Raw genomic sequence first — 13,472 nt, forward strand, 5'->3', positions numbered from 1 at the left:
TATATTAGCATGACTTCAGTTCAAACAGGATTCTGTTTCTGAGGCTCAGCCAATAACAGAAGGTAATTCACTCCAGAATTATACTACACTGGCATTTCAGATTTGCTCTGGATTCAAATCCTGGCTCTCATTGATCACTTAAATGATAGAATCTCCCTAGGTAAAGCTAATCCAACTTAAACAGGGCTTTAGAATTGTAATTTCATGTGGTTTTGTTTTGTATATGCAGTACCCCTCAGTCATGTGAACCCTATGCCTCCATTCATGATATATTCAGTTCACACACGTATACGCACTATACCTGCTCCTACATGTTAAACACACCCCGTATTATATATGGCTCAGTGTCTCAGAGGTTGGAGAGTAAATGCGGTTTGAGGTTTTGAAAGGGTGACATCATGAATGACTCCACTCATGCTCCAGCCACAAAACAGCTCGCTTCACTCACTACCTCCCTCTAAAAATCTGGAGCAGGAGCGGAGGCGGGGGTGATGTCATGTCATGTCTTCAGACTGATGAAAGGACATTAGTAGGGGGTGAATAAAAAAGCACTGATGTAGTGTGATGCCGCAATCTGAAAGTGGAGATTTAAAGCTGCTTTGTAAGTTTTTGTTTCAAAATGAAAAGAAATAGCACTACTGAGTCAGGAGAAAAAACAGACTAAAATATGGTGTGTGTGTGTGTGTGTGTGTGTGTGTGTGTGTGTGTGTGCGCGCTGCTGTGAGTCTCCCTGTAAAGCCTGAAATAATAATTCAAAGTCAGAAATGACAGGTCAAAATAAGATTTTTCACAAATTCATATAACAGAAGCCAATCTTATCTTAATTTAGAAAGCTTATCTAATCTTACAGCAGCTTATCTTGAGTTAGGAAATCTTACTCGTAACCTACTCAATCGAAGTCAGCAATCAACTGTCAAGTCTGTTACCTAGAAACTAACCATACGTGCGCAGCTGAAACGTAAACATGTAATCAAAATAATTAAGTTAGCCAGGTAGCTAGCTACGGTTACCGATGTAAAATGGTCAGACAAGGGCTCTCGAGTGGTACAACTGTCTAAGCATTGACACTATCAACTGGTAATCACAAGTTCGATTTCTGGTAATGCTACAGCCATCAGGAGAGCACAATTACATATAAATGAATATATGTAATATAATATGGCTTATAAGCATTCCTAAGTCTCATAATGTTTAGCGTCTAACCGAGAAACTTGAATAGAAAGCACAATACTGTAATTTGATACTGTGTAATTTATTTTTCAGCATGAGGAAAAAAAGAAATATATTTAAAAAATACCAGAAAATTACCTATAATATAATACATATAATAATAAATATTATTTACAGTATTTAATGATTCCACTGTTTGCCTCTATTACAGTTGTGGTTTCCATTCTTTTCAGGAGACTTGCCTTCAGTTTTGGAGGCATATGCAGGAATATTTTTCCACACCTCCAAAGTTCGGTCTTAGGACGGTTTGCATTTTGGCTGCATTTTCTGCTGCTCACAGTCTAAATAAATACATTCAGTGGTGTTGAGGTAGGGATGGATCATCAAGTCCTCGGCTTCTGGGCAAAAATTTTTACTTGGCCCCTAACTGGCTGCCTTCTTTTGTGGTCAGGGATTTTTTTCTGATATCACTGCCGGTTATATGAGGGCTGTGCAACACCACGATGACAGCATACTGACCATGGCATTTGCATGTCACTGTCATAACGTATTTATTTATGATGAACCAGTACAGTGTTCTGAGAACACCAGCAGCTTCTTTGCTTCTTTGCTTGATTAGCAAATTTTCTTATTTTTTGACCATTTTATTTGCTCAGTAATAACTTCTTGACAGCTACAAATCATTTCAGACTCATAGTGTTGAGTTGTTTCCTCACAGTGGAAGGATGGACAAAAACAAGTGTGGATTTTTTCAGATCTGTAGTAAGAGTGGAGCTTGATTTTCTGCTCTCAAAGATGAAAGTTTTAAGTACAGTTCATCTGCTGGTGAAGGTTTTGGCAGTGTCTGAGAGCTTGTACAGTTATTGGGGATTTCATTTTTCTCTATAGCTTTTAATTTTTTTTTTTGTTTTGTTTTGATCTCCGGTTTTGGAAACTATTGTTTTTTTCTTTTTGTTTATTTATTTTCCTTTACCTTTTACCTTTCTTATGCAAGTGGTTTATACTAAGCTTCTGAGAATTTTTTTCCTGAAGAATGAGTAACTCCTACTTGATGGCTGTTAACATTAGAAATTAAATGAATGAAAGGTGATCTCTGACTTTTGCACAGTACTGTATGTGCCATAGATAAAGTGCCATGCCTCTGTTGTGGATTGTAATGTGTACATGCCAAACTGAATCTCAATCTACTTTTAAACAAAAGCTTAATGTGTTATCTGTATATCCATGCAAGTATTTTAGTCTTAAAGCTGTAAACAGTTGTAAAGAAGATTCAAAAAGAAAAAAATATTTTTTAAAATATCTTAAAAAAAAGATGAAAACTGAATACTGCTCCTTGCCTGTGAATAACTGAGTCTAAGCAGAGTGTTCTGGATTGGCATCTTTGGCTTAGAGGGGTTTCCAACATTTGCAGGGTTGCAAATTATAGGGTAACGTGATCGCCACGCAAATGAGCACTTTCTAAAACAGCATCATGCTGGCATCGCTAATGAGCAGTGATTATGCATTGGCTGTGAGTGTGGGAGAAATCAGCACACTTTATTAAAGTCAGATTCAAAAGTACAGTTTTACATGTTTACATGTAATGAAAGTTGCATTCGTGGCTATCTTTAATGGTCTGTGCTGCTGACTGCATCGGTCAGAAACCTTGATGTTGTCAAAACAGACTTGATGCCACAATTCATGATAATCCTTGTTGTTCACAACACTCTGTTATTCTAAGCTGGAAGCAGGGTCATTTTGATAGAGCCTGCTCTGTGACCTAAATCAGGACCGTAGGCATGAACTTAGATAACATAGAGTACATGTCCAAAAGTGTCTGGACACCCTTGAATTCAGCTACTTTTATGGGCCAGTGTCCTGCATTTTTCTTGTATTATGTTTTTTTCACTTAGATCCATTTATAACTATTTACATGACCATTTCACAGCCTTTCTACATTAAATTTAATTAAATTTAAACAGGCTGTTTTTGTTACTGTGCCTCTATATATGTGTGTATGTATACATGTAGCCTAGAGGGGTATACCCCACACCCCAACATCAGGCTGTGGAGCAGTGAAACTGTGTTATCTGTGTGTGTTACCTTTGGGTTGAGTTGGAGTGATGTTTATGATCCAGAACTAATTGTCCAACATCAGCACCTGACCTCACTAATACTCCTGTGGCTGAATGCTCCTTCATGACACAGTTCACAAATCATAGGGTAAAGCCTTCCAAGAAGAGTAGAGGCTGTTATTACAGCACAGGGGAATAACTCCCTAGTACTACCCTTAATTACAGAAGAAATGTTGGATGAGCAGGTGTCCACAAACTTTTGGACACTTAGTGAACAAGTGTACAAGCACAAAACACTCACAGTCATATATTCATAAAATGACTTGAAGGCACCTGACCTCATGTTTCACTTTCACATGCAATAAATAGGTTAGAGTCCACTTTTGGAATGAATTGGCCTTTCTGTGAGAAATTTCCCTAAGCAGCAGCTCCCTCTTATATTTCTAAGCGCAGCAGCTTTAACTGAGTGTTCATTCCATCAAACAGTGGAAAAGGATGTTTAAATATGTTCTCAAGGAAATATGAAGCTATCAGTATGTAGACAGGTATATCTTATATATAGACTTTCCTGCACATCTTAATGCTGTTTTTCTCCTTTCAGCATGTCGTTATTCTTTTCACATCAGACTCACTGTGCTCTCTTGGCTGCATTATAACGATGATTTATGTTTGCACATTGGAAATTCAGTTTGCAAAGTGTCTGCATGCATTTTTTTATGAAAAAGGGCAGAATTTTTTTGCCAAAGTTTAAACGACATCCTTTAACTCCTGCAGAGATTCAACTGTGTTGGTGTAAATTCATCTCTGTAGGAGATACATTTAATAGCGCTTCTTTTACTGAGGACTGTATTTAACTCTCTCTCTCCCCTCCAGAGTCTCACTCTCCACTCCTCTCTCTTTCTTTCACACAGGTTCAGAATTGTGTGTAGATATGTAGATCATTTATTTAACATTATGCTTCAATAAAGAGTTTATATGGTCAAAGTCTCTTTCTTTCACTCTCTCTTTTCACTACCTCTCTCTCTCCTTCTCTCTCTTCTTGTTCTCTCCTTTTTCCCTCTCTCTCAATCTTTTTCTCTTCCAGTCTTTCTTTCTCTCTCACTCTCATGCTTTAACTTATTTCTCCTCCTTTATCTCTCTTTCCCTCCTCTTTCACCTCCTCATCTCTTCTGTCTCTCCTCCTTTTCCCTTTCTATCCCTTTCTTTCTTCTTTCTTTTAGGTGTCACTCTGTCCTTCTAAAATCTCATCTTTCTTTAATTCTCTCTCTCTCTCTCTCTTGCTGTCTCTCCCTCCTTTTTGCTCTCTCTCTTTCTCTTCCTCCCTCTCTCTTTCTTTCTTTCTCTCTCTCTCTCTCTCTCTCTCTGGGTCAGCTTGTTCTCAGGTTTCTCTCCTTGGGCTTGTGAGATTTGGAGTTGAGTCTAATGGTGCGTTAGCAGATTCTGAAGCTGCCCTTACCTGCACCTCACTGACCCACACTGTGTCCTCTTTAGCCCCACTGTCTATTTATCTATCTATCTATCTATCTATCTATCTATCTATCTATGTAAGGATAAAGTGCAGTACTGGAATAGGATGTGTGTGTGTGTGTGTGTGTGTGTGTGTGTGTATGTTTGTTGGAAAAGTTCTCAGTATGTGTTTTGGAACAGAAGTTCTCCCCAATACGAAACTTCCTTTTTCCCCTCTGCTGTACTCTGTGATTGGTTTAGCAGTGGTGTTGGGCTCTGTGCCTGCAGAATGTGGGTTCTGCTCCGGTACAGAGCCTGAGCTCAGGGAGAAAATGACCAGCCTTTAGTTACATTAACCAGGCCTGTCCAAATCATCGTCACACATTTCTTCATTTTAACCTGAATTGGGATTCTCTCCTTGAACTGAACTATTCCAGCCTGTCTTGTTTGTGGTCTTCTTTCTCAGCACTGGTTCCTCTCACTATTGTCCCACCTGTGTCTTGTTTTGTGATTAGTCGGTGTGTTGTCTCTTGAAACAGTGAAAAAAAGGTGTTCTTCTGATAGGGGAATTCCACCATTTTTTTCTGTGTTATTTAGACATTAATTGTCATTCAAAGTAATTTAGAGTGGTTTGATGTGAAATGCATCATTCCAGAGAAACTTACTGACTCAGAATTGTTTACAGTGGTGATGAGAAGAACCTGATGCCTAAAGTGTTTAATGCTTCTAAAAGCATCGTAGTACTAAATAGTTAGAAATACATTTTGTGAGACAATTTTTACGCTAGTTTTCCTTTCAGACAGGGGCTTCAAAAAATCTCAACATATCCAAGGGCCAGAGAGCATTTATATTGTAATACGCCAAAACGTCAACAGCAAAATATAGCCCCTTGTAGTGAAGCTTCAAATATTACATGTAAATACTTGGTATATTTAGGCTACATTAGCTACAGATAACATAGATACAGATAAGTTAAATCCCCTTAAATGTCCCCAGGACATCTTTCAAACCTACATGTGTGCTTGGTCTTGACACCTGACATCTTTTCTTTCTGCTGGTTCATTAATTCTTTGGATCAGTTTCTGAGCTGCTGAGTTTTTATAGTGTTTATAGTGTTAACGCAGCTAGTGTGTTTGGTGATATGATGTGCAATTGGGTAGAAAACCGCTGTCCCATAGATGGGAGTGGGGTGTCAGCGCAAACTACGTTGCAGTGCATGCTGGGGACTGTAGTGCTGCTGACTGTGAAATGGGCTAAAATTAACAGAAAATTAAAATTATTTCGAGGGCTGGATTGGGTTGTGCCACGGGCCTGATCTGGCCCATGGACCTTGTGTTTGACACATGGGCTTTGAGGGTTTGAACTAAAACATATTTTACAAATCTATTCATGGTGGAGAATACACTAGTATCACTATATTTACATATCACATTACATATAAAATATAACATACAAACATATAATTACATAATAATATGTAATTATATATGTATAATTACATATTAAACCTCAGAAGACAAGTGTCGGTTCACTAGTCATTTTGGATAGTAATTAAAACGGCTATATTTGTGCTGTAGACATCACAACCTCTGGTTCTTATCACCAGCACTGTAAATGAATGTTTCTCAGTATGTCAGTAGGTTTCTCTACAATGAACCAAAATCACATCAAACCACTCTGAATGACTTTGTTCACATCTCAACCACTGAATTATGCAAAACATTTGAAAAAACAGTAGAATTCCCCTTTAACATCTGTAAATTTAACTTAAGTCTTGAAAGGTTTGTTTTTCAAATTTCTCGTGGTCCATTCATCATGAAATGGTCAAACAGCATAAAAGGCAGCTTTTCTTATGACAGCCATAATAAAGTCATTTTTTCTGTGTCATCATTGCTACAGCACTGCTCAGCATGGTTCTAGTTGCCTTTGTTTTCTCTAATCTCTAGTTTGTAATTCCTTGTTTTATCCCAAAGGTGTCCAGTGAGGTCAGGGTTCTGTGCAGGCCACTGGAGTTTCTCCATACCAAACTCGCTAAACCTTGTCTTTATTGACCTCACTTTGTGTACAGGGACACAGACATGCTGGAACAGGACAGGGCCTTCCCCAAACTGCTGCCACAAAGCTGTAAGCATATAATTGCCTAAAATGTCTTTGACATTATTGGTACAGCATACAACTGAGGGGCCTAGCCCAAGCCCTGAAAGACAGCCTTAGACCATTGTCCCTCCAACATGATTTTTACATTTTGTACACTTCAGCACTTGATGGCCCCGTTCTGTGAGTTTGTCTGGTCTGCTGCTTTGTGGCTGAGCTGTTGTTGCTTCTAGATACTTCCATTTCATAATAATAGCACGGTTGTCTGGGGCAGATCTAGCAGGGCAAAAATGTCACAAGCTGACTTGTGGAAAAGGTGTCATCCTATGATAGTGCCACCTTTAAGGTCCCTAAGCTCTTCTGTATGACGTACTCTACTGCCAGTGTTTATCTATGGAGATTGCCTGGCTATATGGCTTGATTTCATACACCTCTTAGTTGGAACCTTGAACTCAATAATTAGAAGGGGTGTTCACATACTTTTGGACATATAGCATATCAGTCTGACTCGAGCTCCCATCAGTTACAATCACTCCTAAAGCAATAAATCAGTAAAAAGACAAATTTAGACAGTTTTCCCCTTTTTACACCAAACATAGTTGATCAGCCAAGATGTGTTTGGTGTCTAAACTTTGCTTTTTTAGTTTTCAATGAATCTACAAGGCTAATGCAGTTAACAATCAATGGAAGCTTTCAGCTACCAGTTTAGTTCTGTGCAAACTTCAAGCCTAAATTGCTATATACTTCAAACCATGTCAAGTTGTTAAATCAAATAGCCTTGCTTATGTGGTTTATGACACTGTATGACATACTGTTATGTATATGCATGTTTTTGAAGATGGACAGCTGGCCGACAGGCCAACTATAGCAAGCACTACACAGGTTAAGCTAGCATTGACAAACTCTGTAGCACCACTGAAACCTCATCAGAGCTCCAAAACAGCAGAGAGAGATGGCACAGGCAGATTGCCAAATCTGGATCCACACCTCAAAAACCACTTAATACTGTGCTAGTATCCTCAACCCTAGAAATTTGCTCTCCTGCCCGGTGAGCTAATAATCAGAATCAGAATCACTTTATTTTGCCAAGTATGTTACACATACAAGGAATCTGTCTTGAGGAGTTCACACATAAATACAATAAAGAATAAGAAAGAATAATAAAGAGCCAATCTGAAAAGAGCCAACTGCCCCCACCAACATGGCTTGACAATAGATGTAGTCTTTTGATAAACCTGGATGATGAAATTCAGAGTGAATATGAAACAAAGTGACAACCTGCAGCAGCCGAAAGCAGGAAAACCAGAGACCGCTAGACGCCTAAGGCCTAGCAAGCAGCATTGCTCAGCTGAGATTATAGCCAAGCCAAGCACTCTGACTGTGGGGGACACTACAGTTGAAAACATAGCCATCAGAAGGGCTTCAGTAATGTGCTGCTTCCTGAGGGTAACGGTCTCCGACATAAAGAACAATCTTCACACTATCCTAGCCGACCAGCTGAAGATCAGTTAGGCTATTATACATGTGGGAATCCATTATATTCACAGAGAGCAGTCACAGCTCTTTAAGACTTCAGTTAAGTCTTAAAGAATTAAAAATTCATTCATTTATCATTGAGCCACTCCCGACTCAGGGGATAAATATGTTCACTGCTTGTGCTCAGTACATGACTCTCCAGGACAGGTAGCTGAAAAGGTTTACATTATATTGAAAACTTTCATTTGTTTTGGGCAGGCAAAGACCTTTTCAGATCAGATGGCTTCCACCTAAACAAGGTTTTCTTGCTTATTTAGTTTTGCACTGGAGCTACAAGGCAGATAAAATGAACAAGTAAAGAAAACATATAGCACACTAATTAGCACTGTGCAAACTGTATTCCTAATCACACACTTAAATCACATGGAGTTGTTCAGTAAACAGACTTCATTATGTGGTTTGTTGCACATTGTTTTGGAAGAGACATGAGGTTTTGTCCCAACAGCAGCGATATACAGAATTTTATATATATATATATATATATATATATATATATATAAACACATTACGGGTGCGGGAAAAAACATCGATTCTTAGATGCATCGCGGTGCGGACGCGAACGATTCTGAATCGATTCACAAATTTCAAAAATTGATTTCCTAAATATTTATAATGTAATGTTGACGGAACGCAAAAGGCGGAACTTGGAAGTGTGGAAGCGCAGCGCCCGGACAGTCTGTGGCGGCACATAACAAAAACGAAAAAAGAAATCCGACCGGCTCCCTCTGCATTAAAAGCCAGGTGAGATCAGGAGTCACGACACAAATAATAAGAAGAGCCATTTTGTTCTTTCAACAAAAATCAAACCACCTTGGCAGCCACGACATTTATGTCCAGTATGTCTCAGTTTGTGTTAATGTCCTAGTAGAGGTTAAACAATATAAACGAAAATGCAGATTTACTTCACTCTGCTTTAAGCTTTAGCTGTAGCTGCTTTCCACCAGACAACTTTTCTTCAGAAGTAGATCAGTTTCTCGTAAAATGCCTCTCAGCGTTCGACTGTTTTCCGAGGCTGAAGTCGCTTCTTGTTTGAATTTTCCCGTTCCACCTTAAATTCTGCCTGAGGCACCAAATGTAAATGCGGCACCATTTAAGGTGGGACGGGAAAATTCAAAAGAGAAGCGACTTCATCTTCGCAACTATTTAGTGTTTGACAGTCTCTAGTTGCAGACTTAACTTGCCAGTTATCAACTGCGCTGCTTATGAATGCGAATAACGCATCATTGCTAGGTGACCTGCAGTTCTCAGTCGTTGCGAAACCGGGCTTTCGCGCTATGCTGCACACGCTCCGTCTCGAAGATGTTTTACTGACACAGCGACTCCCCCCCCTCCCCTGTCTCTCTCTACAACGAGACTAAAACCGAAGTTAACTATAAGATAACTGAAGAAAACGGGCAGGACGGCTGTAACATGCTGCGTGGACGTTCATTGCCACTGGATCTTATTTCACCGTAACTGCGCATTTTATCGCTGATGAGTGGCAGCAGCGTCTCATGTGCTCCAAACAAAAGCAGTGAATGAGAGCCTTCTAGTTCACTTGCCACATCACTTCCATTTGACTTATTAAAAAAGATATTGGAAGTAAATTCATTATGGATCATTACAAATATTTTGCTTTAAAAGTACCAAGTCCTCAGACAGTAGGAAAATAGAAATCCTGTTTAGAAAAAAAGATGCATCGAGATGCATCGATAATCGTTTTATAGTCGCATCGCAGCCCTCTGAATCGTAATCGAATCGAATCATGAGGTGCCTAAAGATTCCCACCCCTAACACACATATATAATTCTGTATATCGCTGCTGTTGGGACAAAACCTCATGTCTCCATTTTTGTTGTTGACATAATTTGAAAGTGCCTGTTGCTCTTTACATTTTACGTAAATTTCATGATGAATGGACCAAACGAAATGGCCAAAAATTCACTTACAAAAAGTCTGGTTCCATTGACTTACATTAAAAGTAAAGAAGGTTTTTTCCTTCTCCTGTAAAGCTATCATTCTGGAGATATGAGGTGTTGTTCCGACAACAGTGATTGCTTCGTCTACATTAAAGGTGTTCAAAGAAAACATCTCACACCTTTTTAGATTTCTTGACTGGGCCTTTATTAATATATCATACTCTCTCCAAATGTATAGAGGAAAGCATTTTAGAAAGACATGTCTTAAATGTGGGAGGGATTCAGATTTCCATTCCCCGTCAAAATCATGGCAAACACAAATGCCTGTTGTTGACTATGTGGTAAGGAAAGTGAGGTCACTGAACAATCGGGACAGAGCCAATACCACTGTACCCTTCAGAAAACAAGTTACATATGTCAGGCCAAAAAAGAAATTTTGGAGCAGAACCAGAAGTTATGACCCAACATTCTATTTAATGCCTTATATCTGTCATGTAATTTAGAGACAGAGGGACAGATCTTTCAGAGATTTCTCTTTGGAATAATGTAATCTATGGGTGATCTTAAATTTAATTCATTGATGCCTGGCCTCTAACACCTCATCAGACAAACAAACACTGAGATCCGTGGCAGCACCGAGATCTGAAGGGAGCAGAGGGTGATACAGAATAGCTTGAGAATATAGTAACAAACTGAGAGTCTAAAGGTGTGTCTTAAACAGCTTCCTAGTTTAGTGGTCAGAGTACTGCCCAGAGAATCAGCCACTTTCTAGGGTGTCTCATTGTCAAAACTGGTACAGTGCACTGGAAAATTCCCACAATGCACTGCAAAACTGACTGTTTATTGTATGCTCCCTGACTGGAAATAGTGTCACACCTCAAGCTTGACTTTCAGAAAGTTTTTAAATGGAGGACGATTGCTGCATTAAATTATTTAAATATTAAAAGTATTTAAAAGTATTAAATGTGTATTTTTCACACTTGTGAATAAAAAAGCCTACAAGGGTTTTGATCTAGCAAGAAGTTTATCACAGTTTATCATTCATTATAAGTTTCATACTAACTGAAATGCGTTAGTTTCTTAACCAGTTATAATTGTTCCTGATTTAACTTATATGCTTTGATGTTAATGTTTATGTGCCACTAATTACCTAAAGTACCTACAAAGCCTGTTAGAAAAAACAGCATAGACCAGCATAGCTGGTCACCACCACAACCAGCATATGTTTTGTTTTGAATGCTAGTGTGTTCATCAACCAGCATGATCATGCTGGGTGACCAGCTAAACCAGCACCAAACCAGCCTTAGACTGGCATAAACCAGCTTAGACCAACATGGAATGCTGGCCCGGGTGGGGGGTGGTGGTAAGCAGGTTTCTGTTTTTTTTTTATTTTTTGGACAATATTCTACAGTACTGCTTGGTCTTATTATGGTTTTACTGCAAAAACGTTTTAACCTCATTTTCTGGGTCATTTCATTCATTATTTAAAGGGATATAGTCATTTTAAATGTCTGTATGGACAGCCACTGAAATTCCATCTGAAATGACTAAAAAGTTTTAGAATGAAACCTATAAAATAATGCTAAACATTAAGTGACTTAATGAAGGCTGATATGATGTAAGCCTTCAGAGGAGCAAAAACTGAAAGCAGGTAAGTTCTGCTTTTGTTCAGTGTTGATCATTTATCCCTCCACTAAACTGGTCAGCCAACAAAGCTAACAGCTACACAGTGAGATTAGACTTAAATGCCTCATGGCCAGGGTGGGGGAGTTGGCAGCCCAGTAATGCTGGGAAATAATATCATACGCTGCACTTATAACACAATAGAACATGCTATATTTCACAAGTATTGTATTTTATTTATTTTATGAAAAAAGCATGTCATTAAAATATCCTGACCTACTAACAGGCTCTAACTAACAGGCTAACCTGGCCACTTTGGAAATGTTCAGACATCTTTACTGAAAGAATCAGATGTAATGTCTACTCAGTTGTCGGCAGACTGTGTTAGCTACAGCTGCTATGAATTGATTAGGTGAACCATGGTTAGCTTGGCACTAGCGATGCTAACTAAAATTAGCATTTATGCTAGCAGTGTTAATCATATGAAGAAAGGCTTAATTGCATTAAACATAGCACTGTGTGACTGAATTGAGCTGTACTGGGGTCTCAGTGTAAATAAGATGACAAGCACAGCACAATGATGTTGTAGGTACTGTGTTGTTGCATAGAGTTCTAGCCTCTCGTGTCGAACATAATTGAGTCATCAGGTTCCCAATGTTACCCCCCTCCCAAGGGCCTAGCCAGAGCTCGAATTCGTATTTACTATGTTCTGATTTACTACATACGGAACTAGTCAGCAAATCGAGACGCAGCCTACGTGTTTAGAGTCTGGTGGTTTCTGCATGAGTTCGTAAAAGGAATGCTCTGAAAATTAGGTTATTATGTCTAACAAAGTTTCTAAGTTGAAGATACCAGAATAAATGAACTTGAGGAGGATTAAACTTTGCATTCAACTGTGAAATTAAGCAAAATGATGGTTGATACATAAGCTTTTAAGTGATGTTAAATCCTTTTGCCACCATGTGCAAAAGGCCATATCAATCACAGCTAGAACAAAGTTGTGATTGTGGCAAATGGAGAAATGCAAGGATACATCTGGGAACATTTTCATTTGTTGGAGTATTTTCAGAAAGTTGTACAAAATAAAAGTGATGGGAGCTTGTTTAAGATGACACATTGTAAAGCCTGTTTGGCTGAACAACCGCATTTGGAGTAAACTGTAAATTAAATGCTTTACTGAACACAATATCAGGTAAGTTATGCTTTGGTGGCTTACAGACACATTTACTATCATATGCAAACGGATTGCAAGAATTTGTAAGCAGAGACGCACACACACACCCTTTCCATGCAGGCCCTGGGCAGGTCAGATTGCCCACTGGTGTTCAGAAAGAGACCCCCAGGCCCCGATGAATCAGCTGCTGAATTATGGAGCTTGTGTGTGTGTGTGTTTCTTGCAGTTCCACCGCATAGGGATCACTTACATGGGAACATGTCACTTTTTAGCGCTCCTCACGGATCTGCCCGCTCAAAAATGGGTTCCAACTCTATATATATTTAGCCTTCCTGTAAAAAGAGCCAGTGGAATGGCAGTGAAGTGCCTGGAGAGGGATTTTTTCTAAAACGCCACAGGTTTGGCTGGGTCACGTTGTGGTTGGCGCTCGTGCCATCTTTTCCAGCCCAGCGTCCTTTGTTGAAGGATCGCTGTTTT

Source organism: Colossoma macropomum, unplaced genomic scaffold (assembly GCF_904425465.1).
Source record: "Colossoma macropomum unplaced genomic scaffold, Colossoma_macropomum, whole genome shotgun sequence".
In the NCBI taxonomy this organism is placed as follows: Eukaryota; Metazoa; Chordata; class Actinopteri; order Characiformes; family Serrasalmidae; genus Colossoma; species Colossoma macropomum.